General features: G+C 42.7%; 1 long non-coding RNA gene across 1 annotated transcript; it reads left to right on the top strand.

The window, feature by feature from the left end:
- Positions 2,853-5,569, top strand: LOC110259767. The gene is made up of 3 exons (XR_002342105.1): positions 2,853-3,753; positions 4,641-4,786; positions 5,099-5,569. It is a non-coding gene; the product is annotated as an uncharacterized LOC110259767 (long non-coding RNA).

The following is a 10,939-nucleotide window of genomic DNA, read 5'->3' as shown; positions in this document are numbered from 1 at the left end:
ACTCTGTTGTCCCTTGTGCCCAACTTTTAGTATTAGCTCTACAGTTACTCATACCCACTGCTCACCATTGGACCTTTTGCTGATGTTAACCTCCTGTCATCTCTTGCTTAGTTAACTTTGTCCTCTAATAGATTTCTCAGCAAGTGCCCATGAGAACCCTATGGTTGATCTTCCTGAACATTTAAAACTTGCCTGTAGCTTTCATACAGTTTAGCTTGGCTAGAAAAGCCTTGCCTCACATTTTCTTTTATTGACTATCTTATGACTGTTCCTCCACTGTCTTCTGACTTTATGTGTTGATGTGGAGAAGTGTGATGCTAACCTGATCTTCTTTCCCTCAAGTAATATTTTTGCTTGACTATGCAAAAGTCTTCATCTTTACAGTCCAGTCATTTTCTAGGATATGTGTCCATGTTGGCTTTCTATGTCAATTTTCATTGGAATATAGTGAGTTCTCCCAATATATAGACTAAAGCCTTTTTTTCAGGAAAGCTTTCATAAATTATCCATATATTTTTTTAATTTTTGCCACAGCATGCAACAGCTCGATATAGATCTCAGTTCCCAGACCAGGGATTGAACCTAGGCTACGGAAGCGAAGATGTCAGGAACTATTTTAAAGTTTGCTTGGAAGCACAAAAGACCCAGAATAGCCAAAGCCATCCTGAGAAAGAAAAATGGAAATGGAGGAATCAGGCTCCCTGACTTCAGAGTATACTACAAAGCTATAGTCATCAAAACAGTATGATACTGGCACAAAAACTGAAATATACATCAGTGGAACAGGGTAGAAAGCCCAGAATTAAACCCAGGCATCTATGGTCAACTAATCTACAAAAAAGAAGACAAGAATAGGAGTTCCCGTCGTGGCGCAGTGGTTAACGAATCCGACTAGGAACCATGAGGTTGCAGGTTCGGTCCCTGGCCTCACTCAGTGGGTTAACGATCCGGCGTTGCCGTGAGCTGTGGTGTAGGTTGCAGACGCAGCTCGGATCCCGAGTTGCTGTGGCTCTGGCGTAGGCCGGTGGCTACAGCTCCGATTCAACCCCTGGTCTGGGAACCTCCATATGCCGCAGGAGCGGCCCAAGAAATAGCAACAACAACAACAAAAGACAACAAAAGACAAAAAAAAAAAAAAAAAAAAAAAAAGAAGACAAGAATATACAATGGAGAAAAGACAGTCCCTTCAATAAGTGGTCCAGGGAACACTGGGCAGCTATATGTAAAAGAATGAAATTAAAACACTCCTAACACCATACACAAAAATAAACTCAAAATGGATTAAAGACCTAAATATAAAACCGGATACTATAAAACACTTGGAGGAAAACAAGCCAAACACATTCTGACATAAACCACATAAACCATATCTTCTCAGATCCACCTCCTAGATTAATGACAATAAAAACAAAAACAAACAAATGTGACCTAATTAAACTTATATGTTTTTGCACAGCAAAGGAAACCCTAAACAAAATGAAAAGACTACCCACAGAATGAGAAAAAAAATATTTGTAAATGAAGCAACTGACAAGAGATTAATTTCCAAAATATATAAACACCCCCTGTAGCTCAATACCAAAAAAAAAAAAAAAAAAAAAAATCAAAAAATGGGCAAAAGGAGTTCCCGTTGTGGTGCAGTGGTTAACGAATCCGACTAGGAACCATGAGGTTGCGGGTTCGGTCCCTGCCCTTGCTCAGTGGGTTAAGGATCTGGCGTTGCTGTGAGCTGTGGTGCAGGTTGCAGACGTGGCTCAAATCCCTCTTTGCTGTGGCTCTGGTGTAGGCTGGTGACTACAGCTCCGATTCGACCCCTAGCCTGGGAACCTCCATATGCCGTGGGAAGCGGCCCTGGAAAAGGCAAAAAGACCAAAAAAAAAAAAAAAAAAAAATGGGCAAAAGATCTAAACAGACAATTCTCCAAAGAAGACATACAGATGGCCAAAATACACATGAAAAAAGACGTTCAACATCACTCATTATTAGAGAAATGCAAATCAAAACTACTATGAGGTACCACCTTATACCAGCCAGAATGGCCATCATCAAAAAGTCTACAAACAATAAATGCTGGAGAGGGTGTGGAGAAAAGGGAATACTATTACATTGTTGGTGGGAATGTGAATTGATACAACTACTATGGAAAACAGTATGGAGATTCCTCAAAAAACTAAAAATAGAATTACCATTTGATCCAGCAATCCCACTCCTGGACATCATCTATCCAGAGAAAACCATGACTTGAAAAGATACATGTACCCCAATTTCATTGCAGCACTATATACAATAGCCAAGACATGGAAGCAACCTAAATGTCCGTCTTAGAGGAGTGGATAAAGAAGATGTGGTACATATACACAATGAAATATTACTCAGCCATAAAAAGGAATGAAATAATGGCATTTGCAGCAACATGGATAGACTTAGAAACTATCATGCTAAGTGAAGTTAGACAGTGAGACACAAATGTCATATGCTATCATTTACATGTGGAATCCAAAAAAAGGATACAGTGGGAACTCCCATCACGGTTCAGCAGAAAAGAATCTGACTAGTGTCCATGAGGATGTGGGTTCAATTCCTGGCCTCACTCAGTGGTTGCCATGAGCTGTGGTGTAGGCTGACAGCTGTAGCTCCAATTTCACCCCCTAGCCTGGGAATATCCACACGCCAAGCCTTGCAGCCCTCAAAAGCAAAAATAAATAAATAAATAATTAAAAATAAAAGCTATAAAAAAAAAAAAGAGCTGTCAAGGCTGAGTCACTTGGCTGTACAGCAGAAATTGGCACAACATTGTAAATCAACTATACTTTAATTTTTAAAAGTTTTAATTTAAAAACCATTGTCAAGGGACTTATTCCTCTCGGCTCAGAAGAACAGGCAATTCCAAGTCCAGGAAACAGGCTGGTCATTAGGAGAAAACATTCCTCCCACTTGAAGCCCTCTAAGAAAGCAGTGGACTAGCATGTAAGCCAGTAGCTGCCGTCCCTAACAGCATCCTGGGCTCCATGTGATAGGGATCTTGGAAAGACCCTGCTTCAGTAAAGGAACCAGGTGATAAGGATCATGGCAATTCACAGGGGCTCAGCACAGATTCCAGACCTCAACACACACTCAGCAAACACTCTGTCTGTGCTAACTGCTGGTTTTGGAGTAATGGGGGAGCCTACTGTACAACAGGATGCAGCATCATAATTGCATTGTCCGAGTTCCTGCTGTGGCACAGTAAGTTTAGAATCCAACTGCACCAGCTAGGGTCACTGTAGAGGCATGGGTTCAATCCCTGGCAGGGGGTTAAAGGATCTGGCACGGCTGCAACTGCAGTGTAGGTTGCAGCTGTGGCTCAGATTCAGTCCCCACCCTGGGAACTTCCATATACTGCAGGTGCGGCCATTTATGTTTTTTTAATTGCACTGTCTGCAAAAGCCCCTCTGAGAAGAGCTCCCTGGCCATTTATCCTACTGACACCTCCTCTTGCCAGGAGCTGTGTCTACTCCTCTCTTCTTCTCCTGCAGCACCAGCCTCTTACTCTCAAATTCCTGCATACAACCTCAAATGAGGCTCCAGGACAACCTCCGCTCAACTAAGAACCCACCCTGATAACCTGGATGGGCCTCATCCAATCAGATGAAAGGCTTTAAAGTAAAACAGGTTTCCCTGAGGAAGCAACTCCACCTGTGGATGCAGTGTCTGTTCCTCCCTGATGGCTCCAGCCTGCCTTCTTCACAGCCTGCCCGACAGATTGCAGACAATGTAAGCCTTGCAATAAATCAGTCTCTCTCTCTTTAGTATCTTGCTGATTCTGTTTGTCCAGCAGAGCCCTGACTGATACACTGCCGAATACCCCTTAATTAAACTCAAACTCATCATTCTCCCTCCCTCTGCCCCACCATCACACCATCTAGGCGCCCTGCCAGGGTCCTATCCTGATGGGCTGTGTGGCCTGCCTTGCAGTTGCCTGAGGCAGAAGACTTCAGGTGTGACCTCACTCCTCCCTTCCCTCCCACTCCTCCCCTACCCAGCCGGCCCTCAGGAAGCAGTGTGTCTATGGTCCTCTTGAGTCTGTGCACAGCCCTCCACCCCTACCCCTACCTCTTCTCCCTCTGGTTCTGACAATAGCCGTCTCACTGGACTCCCTGTTCCCACGACAGCCTCACTCCCCTAGCCACAGCGATCTCTGAGAAACCCACCCATTTAAAGCCTTTCCCACATGCAGCATGGAGGCCACACTCCAAGCCTGCAGCCTCTGCCCGTCTCTCACCACAGGCTCTCACTCCAGCTGCTGCCCACCTCAGTTCTATGCCTGGAATGGGACCCACTCTTTCACTTCCACACCTTTTTTTTATTCTTTTTTTTCTTCTTCTTCTTTTTAAGGCCACACCTACGGCATGTGGAAGTTCCCAGACTAGGGGTCAAATCAGAGCTGCAGCAGCCCCAGCCATAGCAACACCAGATCTGAGCCACATCTTTGACCTACCCCACAGCTCACAGCTACGTTGCAACGCTGGATCCTTAACCCAGTGAGCGAGGCCAGGGATCATGCCTGATCCTCACAGACACTTTGTTGAGTTCTTAACCTGCTGAGCCACAAGAGGAACTCCACTTCTGCACTTTTTTCAATTTTCCCACCTCCCCACCAGCTCCACCTGTCCAAGGCCAGGTCATCAGGGCTCCAGCTATCACCTGGTTAGCTGCTTGCTTTCCTGAATCCCCAGCAAACTCAGCTCCTGGTGGCAAGGATTTGGGCTGGTTTCACTCAGTTCCTACTTCAGAGCCAAGAAACATGGTAAGTGCTCAAAAAATATTTACCCAAGGAGTCAGCAAATAGACTAATTTACCCACGCTTCCCTTCTCCCCTTTTCCTTTCACTGGTCATGACACGGAACCAAAGAAATGCATTTAATTAGTTGAGGGGGTTACCAAAGGGAATTTCATTGTCTCTGTTCACGACTTAACTGCAGATGATTAGGACAAAGAATATTTCTCCCCTGAAGAAAATGAAATAAATTTGTTTTGACTCTTATATAGGCTTAAATTGAGTTTTAGGCTTCTGTTTCCCAGTGGCGCTTAATACTAAAATATGTTCCACTCTGTTTAGTGATTTTTCACCATGTCCAAGGAGAGTATGTGTCTTCAGAACCAAGTCTTTGGGATCTTAAGCAATTGAGAAGAGTTTTGTTCTGCTCTATGTCCCTATGGGCCCTGCCATTTGCACCATCATGATTGTTTTGGATGAAGCCCACCCCAAGCATCTTCACTTCCAAAACCAGTTCTTGTCCCTTACCCCAAGCCTTTTTTCATCCCCATAAAGGAATTCTTCTAAGCATTAATTTGTCAGATAAAGCCTGGTCCACCAGAACTCTCCCCAAGGGCAAAGCCCCAAGCTTGGTGTTCTTGCTGGGCAGAGCCCAAAGGGTCCCCTGCCTGTGGAGCTGGCGGGTTCAAATACCACAGGGCTGCCAATATATCAGCGGCAGAGTGCTGGCATGGAAATCAGAAGTACGGAGTTCCCGTCGTGGCGCAGTGGTTAACGAATCCGACTAGGAACCATGAGGTTGCGGGTTCGGTCCCTGCCCTTGCTCAGTGGGTTAATGATCCGGCGTTGCCGTGAGCTGTGGTGTAGGTTGCAGACACGGCTCGGATCCCACGTTGCTGTGGCTCTGGCGTAGGCCAGTAGCTACAGCTCCGATTAGACCCCTAGCCTGGGAACCTCCATATGCCGCGGGAGCGGCCCAAGAAATAGCAAAAAAGACAAAAAAAAAAAAAAAAAAAAAAAAAAAAAAAACAAAAAAAAACAAAAAAACAGAAGTACTTGCTGAAAAAGCACAGGTGAAATTGAACCTGACTTTGACATCCTTCTCCATGTGAAAGCTTTCATTTCCCTTCCATGACTGAATTCCTAGTAATCCTGTGATAGTATGTCCTCACTGGAAAATTATGGACAATGATTAGACTGACATTTCTGGGCCGCAGCAAGTAACTGCAATACAGTCTACTGAAGTTAATTAAATGAAGAGATCAGATGAAACAATGATGGCCAGACCCTGAATTCTAACAGCCGAGCTCCAGTGACATCTGTGAAGAGGATCCCCTGGCCTTTGTGGGGGGCGGGGGGGGGGGTGACCCTCTCTTCCCGCTTTGCAAAGCGTCCTCCCGCCGCCCCTCTGCAGGAAGCTCCACTCTCGGAATCTGCCTCACCTCCGGATTCTACCTCCTTTCAGAGAGATGTGCCATCTCCTGGTACTTTTCCACCCTCGCATTCTGAATTCCTGCCTTTCAATCGCTTAGAGATAAAGTCGCCCTTTTTATAAGCTCAGAACTTTAAGGTTCTCTCACAGAGATCAGACTAATAAAGGGAGTAACAAAGGAAATCCTAAAGCTCTAGGATCGAAGAGGAGCGCAGCGGGTGGCTGCCAACTGCAAAGCAGGTGAGCAAGTGCCTCGGAGCAAGCGAGCCACCTGGCCGGTCCCCGCGGGTGCCCGCCGCCCACTGCCATGGAAACCGCACACAACATCGCGCTTCCTCGCACCCTCACCGAGCAGGCTACAGTGTTTGGCAAGGCCACTCGGTGGATAGAAAACAGCCGATCGAAACCTGGGGAGGCTGGCTTTCTTTTCTTGGATCTGACATCTGCTCTTCTTCTGTCTAGAACGAGGGGTTGCCCCATCCGGACCGTCCCTCCCTCAAGAACAGGAAAATAATATCACAAGTCTAGAGAATAAGAAACCTTGGTTCAAAGGCACCAGCTGCTCTGTTAGCTTAAAGGAACTCAGTGTTTTGATTACTGTGCATTGAATGACAATGATGAAGACAACTCTTGAGGGGCCAAGTGGGAAGTGGCCCCTCCCCCTTCCAGTCAGAAAGCCTGAGAGAGAAATTACCCCTCCTGGCTAAGGCATTCTCCTCCCACCCCAACGCCTTCATGAGATGCAACAGACAACTGCTAAATAGCAATACTATACAAGTCTTACCATAGCAAGCCACAGCAGGTACCTGTAAGAATTAAAAATTGCAGTCTTTAGTTTCTTCCCCATCCTGAGACCTCAGAATTAAAATCTGCCTTGACATGAATCTAACCACCTCCTCCCTCTACTGTGAAACCAGTGGCTGCCCCGTTGCCTGCAGGAAAAATCCGAAGCTCTTGATGTATGGCAGCTCAAGTTCTCCACAATCTGTCCCGGATTTTCCCTCCCACTGCTCAGCAGCTTGAACCTGGACCCCAGCCACCCCACACTCCACATCATCCCTAAAATATTCTGGGTTCCCTTCAACGATTCCTCATCTGGTGCACCACAAAGCAAATATAACACAGAATCTACTTATGAATGGCGTACTTGTGCTAAAAAACACTTGGATGATACTGGAGAACAAAGACAACATTGGGGGGAAAAGGTGCAGAAGTATTATTTGGTAGTAAATGACAAGAAAGGATTAGAAATATTCTCACCCAGGAGAAAGAGGTGCTCTCAGACATTGCTGGGGGAGGGGAAGGTGGATTAACCCCTGTAAAGGGAGAGTTGGCAAAACCGACCTGTACTGATGCAAGTACCATTTGATGCACCAGTGCCACTTCTGGAAATCAACTCTGCAAGTACCCCTTCATGCATACAAATTTCAGACACAAAATTATTCTTAGGGGGTTCATTATAATGACAAAAGGTTGGAACCATCTCAGTAGGGGGGCTGGTTTGAGTTCCCTTGTGGCTCAATGGGTTAAGGACCTGGTGCTCTCACTGCCGTAGTTCAGGTCACTGCTGTAATGCAGGTTGGATCCCTGGCAGGGGAACTTCTGAATGCTGCAGGTGCAGCAAAAAAAAAAAAAACAAAAACAAAAAAACAAAAAAAACAAAAAACCAGGGAGCTGGTTAATGTAATATGTACATCCACCAAGGAGACTAAGATTTGTGAATAACAATGAAGGAGCTCTGTGTGGACCCATATGAAAAGATCTCCAGGATATACCGATAAGTCTATTGCATGTCACCCTTGTTAGGAAGGGAAAATTAAAATATGTATCCATATATAACATGTAAGGAAACACCAGAAGTAGAAATAAGAATCTAATAAAAATGGTTAACTAGAGAAGGAAAGAGTGGATGTGGATAACTTTTCATGTCATTTTGATTTTTGAATCCTGTTAAGTCTCTCCTGTTTGAAAATTAAACAAAATTTTATTTTATTTTTTGAACATAATTTTTAAAGGATTATACCTACACAAATAAAATTTTTAAAATTCAGTAATCACAAAAACATATCAGATTGGGCTCCACTTGCCGGATGATCAATGGAACCTATGGATTTTGCCTTTTCTTTCCTTGAGGAAAAGCATTTTGTCCTATTGATTTTTTTTGTCTCTAGGACTGAGCACATAGTAGGCATTCAACAAGTATTCATTGATTCAATGGCTGTTGTTTTGTGGAAACTAACAGCCACAGAGAAAATGCCAAATAAGGTGCATTTGATCGAGACTGTTCACTTTATTTAACAAGAATCACCATAGTGATGAGAGACAAGTGAGAGAAATGGCTTTGCGGTTGCTAACAGCAGCAGCCTGAGGCTGGTTGCCCCTCTGAGGCAAAACCTGGACTAGATCCGAATGAGGGGCTCATCACTGGCTAGAACTTTATGCTTTGGGGGGCGGGGGTATCTTATTGTAAAGCTTTATTCATTTTAACAGCAAATGCTGAAAATGTTTAAATATGTATTATCCCTTAAAATGCATAGCTAAAATATAGGAGATTTGGTTTTCTTGCCATTTTTCCTTAGCTGATTAAAAAAAAAAAAAAAACAGGAAATGAAATCTGGTTTATATATAATTTGTCACACATGTAATATATCCAACTTTGTAAGCACTCCAAGTTTTCATTAACTCTGCTGAAATATATTTACATTAAGAAATCTCTCAGTCCTAATGTCGTTAGTTTCAAACTTCCAAACTTGGTTGTTTTGCTAAAAATGCAGATCAGAGCCAGATGGAGGACCAAGCACCCCCATTTGACCTCCCTCCTAATCAAAATCCCATAAATGACAGAAAAGACTTGTTTAATTGGAAGAACCAAAAAAAAAAAAAAAAAAAAAAGGAACGAAAAGGAAAGGAAAAAGAAATCCATAATGGCAGCCAAGAATCTCTAAATATTGCAGAAAAATCAACACCATGATTAAAAAAAAGAGCTCAAACAGAAGAATCAATAGAGAAAGACATTATAATAACTATAATTTCTACCTTCAGAGGGATAATAGAGGATATTTCATCCACAAAAATTAATTGCAAATAGTAAAAACTGAAGATTAACTTCAAAAACTTGGGTGTTCCCAAAATAACACAGCTCAGAGGAAATTAGTGACATGAAAGATCAAACCAAGAAATTCTCCTAACGTTAAGTTTGAAGGACAAAGAAATAGAAAATATGAATTAAAAGTCAAGAGATATGAAGGATAGAGCAAGAAATTCCAGTAACTGAATAACAGAAGTTCCAAGAGGAGAAAATAGGTTAAATGAAGTGAAGAAATACTCAAAGAAATAACAGGGTGATGGGTGGCAATTCCAGAGCTGAAGACATCAGCCTTCAGACTAATGGGGCTCATTGAGTAATAAGCAGAGTGAATGAAAAGCAAAATAGAATTTCATACTCTAGGGAGTTCCCTGGTGGTCTAGCAGGTTAAGGATCCAGCATTGCCACTGCTGTGGCTCAGGTTCAATCCCTGGCCCAGGAACTTCCCTATGCCACAGATATGGGGGAAAAAATCAAAAATATAGACATATTGTGGTAAAATTCTGAAGACAAAGGGTGAAAGGAAAATTCTACTAGCTTCCAAAGAGAGAAAATAGGTTATCCCAATAGAACGAAAAATCGGCTTGGCATCAGGCATCTCCATTATCAACTCTGAATGCTGGAAGATAGTACGGCATTTTCCCTAATAATCTGAAGGAAAAATCATTTTTAACCTAGAATATGATATCTAGCCAAATTGGCATTCAAGTGGGGATGCAAAATAAAGACATCTTCAAGCATGGGTAGCTTCATACTGTCTAAAGCGCCCCCAAAGAACCAAGAAGGTGGAAGATTGAGAATCCAATAAATAATGGAGGGGGAAATACAGTGAAAATTAAGAGTTGGTGCACTAGGCTTAACAAAAAGTTAAATTTCAATCTGAAATTATGATCTCGAATGAGCTCACTGTGGCAGGGAACTGGAGTGCAGGGTTAATGGAAGGGGCTGGGAGGGAAAGACGTGAAATTAAGCTCAAAGTGCATACACTACTGTCCAACTGCAAGAACAAATCTTTTTGACAAAGTGTCCAATTATATAACTGTCCTACTTCTAAAAATAATCAATTTGGGATTTTTTTAATAAATTGCACTGATTCAGTAAATAATTGGACAAGTAAACCAGTTTTCCTTTTTTAAGCTAATGAAAGTATGTATAAATTGCATCCTTGAACTCACTCAAGGGCAGGAATAGGGAGGGGAGCACATCTAAGAGATGTTGAGGTGTATTTCCTCTATGCTCACTTTCTGGAGAGTTTTTATCATAAATGGGACGTTGAATTTTGTCAAAAGCTTTTTCTGCATCTACTGAGATGATCACATGGTTTTTATTCTTCAACTTGTTAATGTAGTGTATCACATTGATTGATTTATGGATATTGAAAAATCCTCACATCCATGGAAATACCTAGGATTAAACCTACCTAGGGAGCTAAAAGGCCTATACTCAGAAGACTATAAAACACTGATGAAACAAACGAAGATGACACAAAGAGGTGGGAAGATAGATTAATTCTTCTTGGATTAGAAGAATTCATATTGTTAAATGACCACCAAGGCAAGACACATATTCAGTACAATTCCTATCAAAATACCAATGGCATTTTTCACAGAACTAGAGCAAATAATTTTTAAATTTGAATAGAAACACAAAAGACCCTGAATAGCTA

This window comes from Sus scrofa, chromosome 2 (genome assembly GCF_000003025.6).
Source record: "Sus scrofa isolate TJ Tabasco breed Duroc chromosome 2, Sscrofa11.1, whole genome shotgun sequence".
Lineage (NCBI taxonomy): Eukaryota > Metazoa > Chordata > Mammalia > Artiodactyla > Suidae > Sus > Sus scrofa.
Note: the sequence above shows the minus strand (reverse complement) of the source record. Positions and strands in the feature narration are given on the sequence as shown.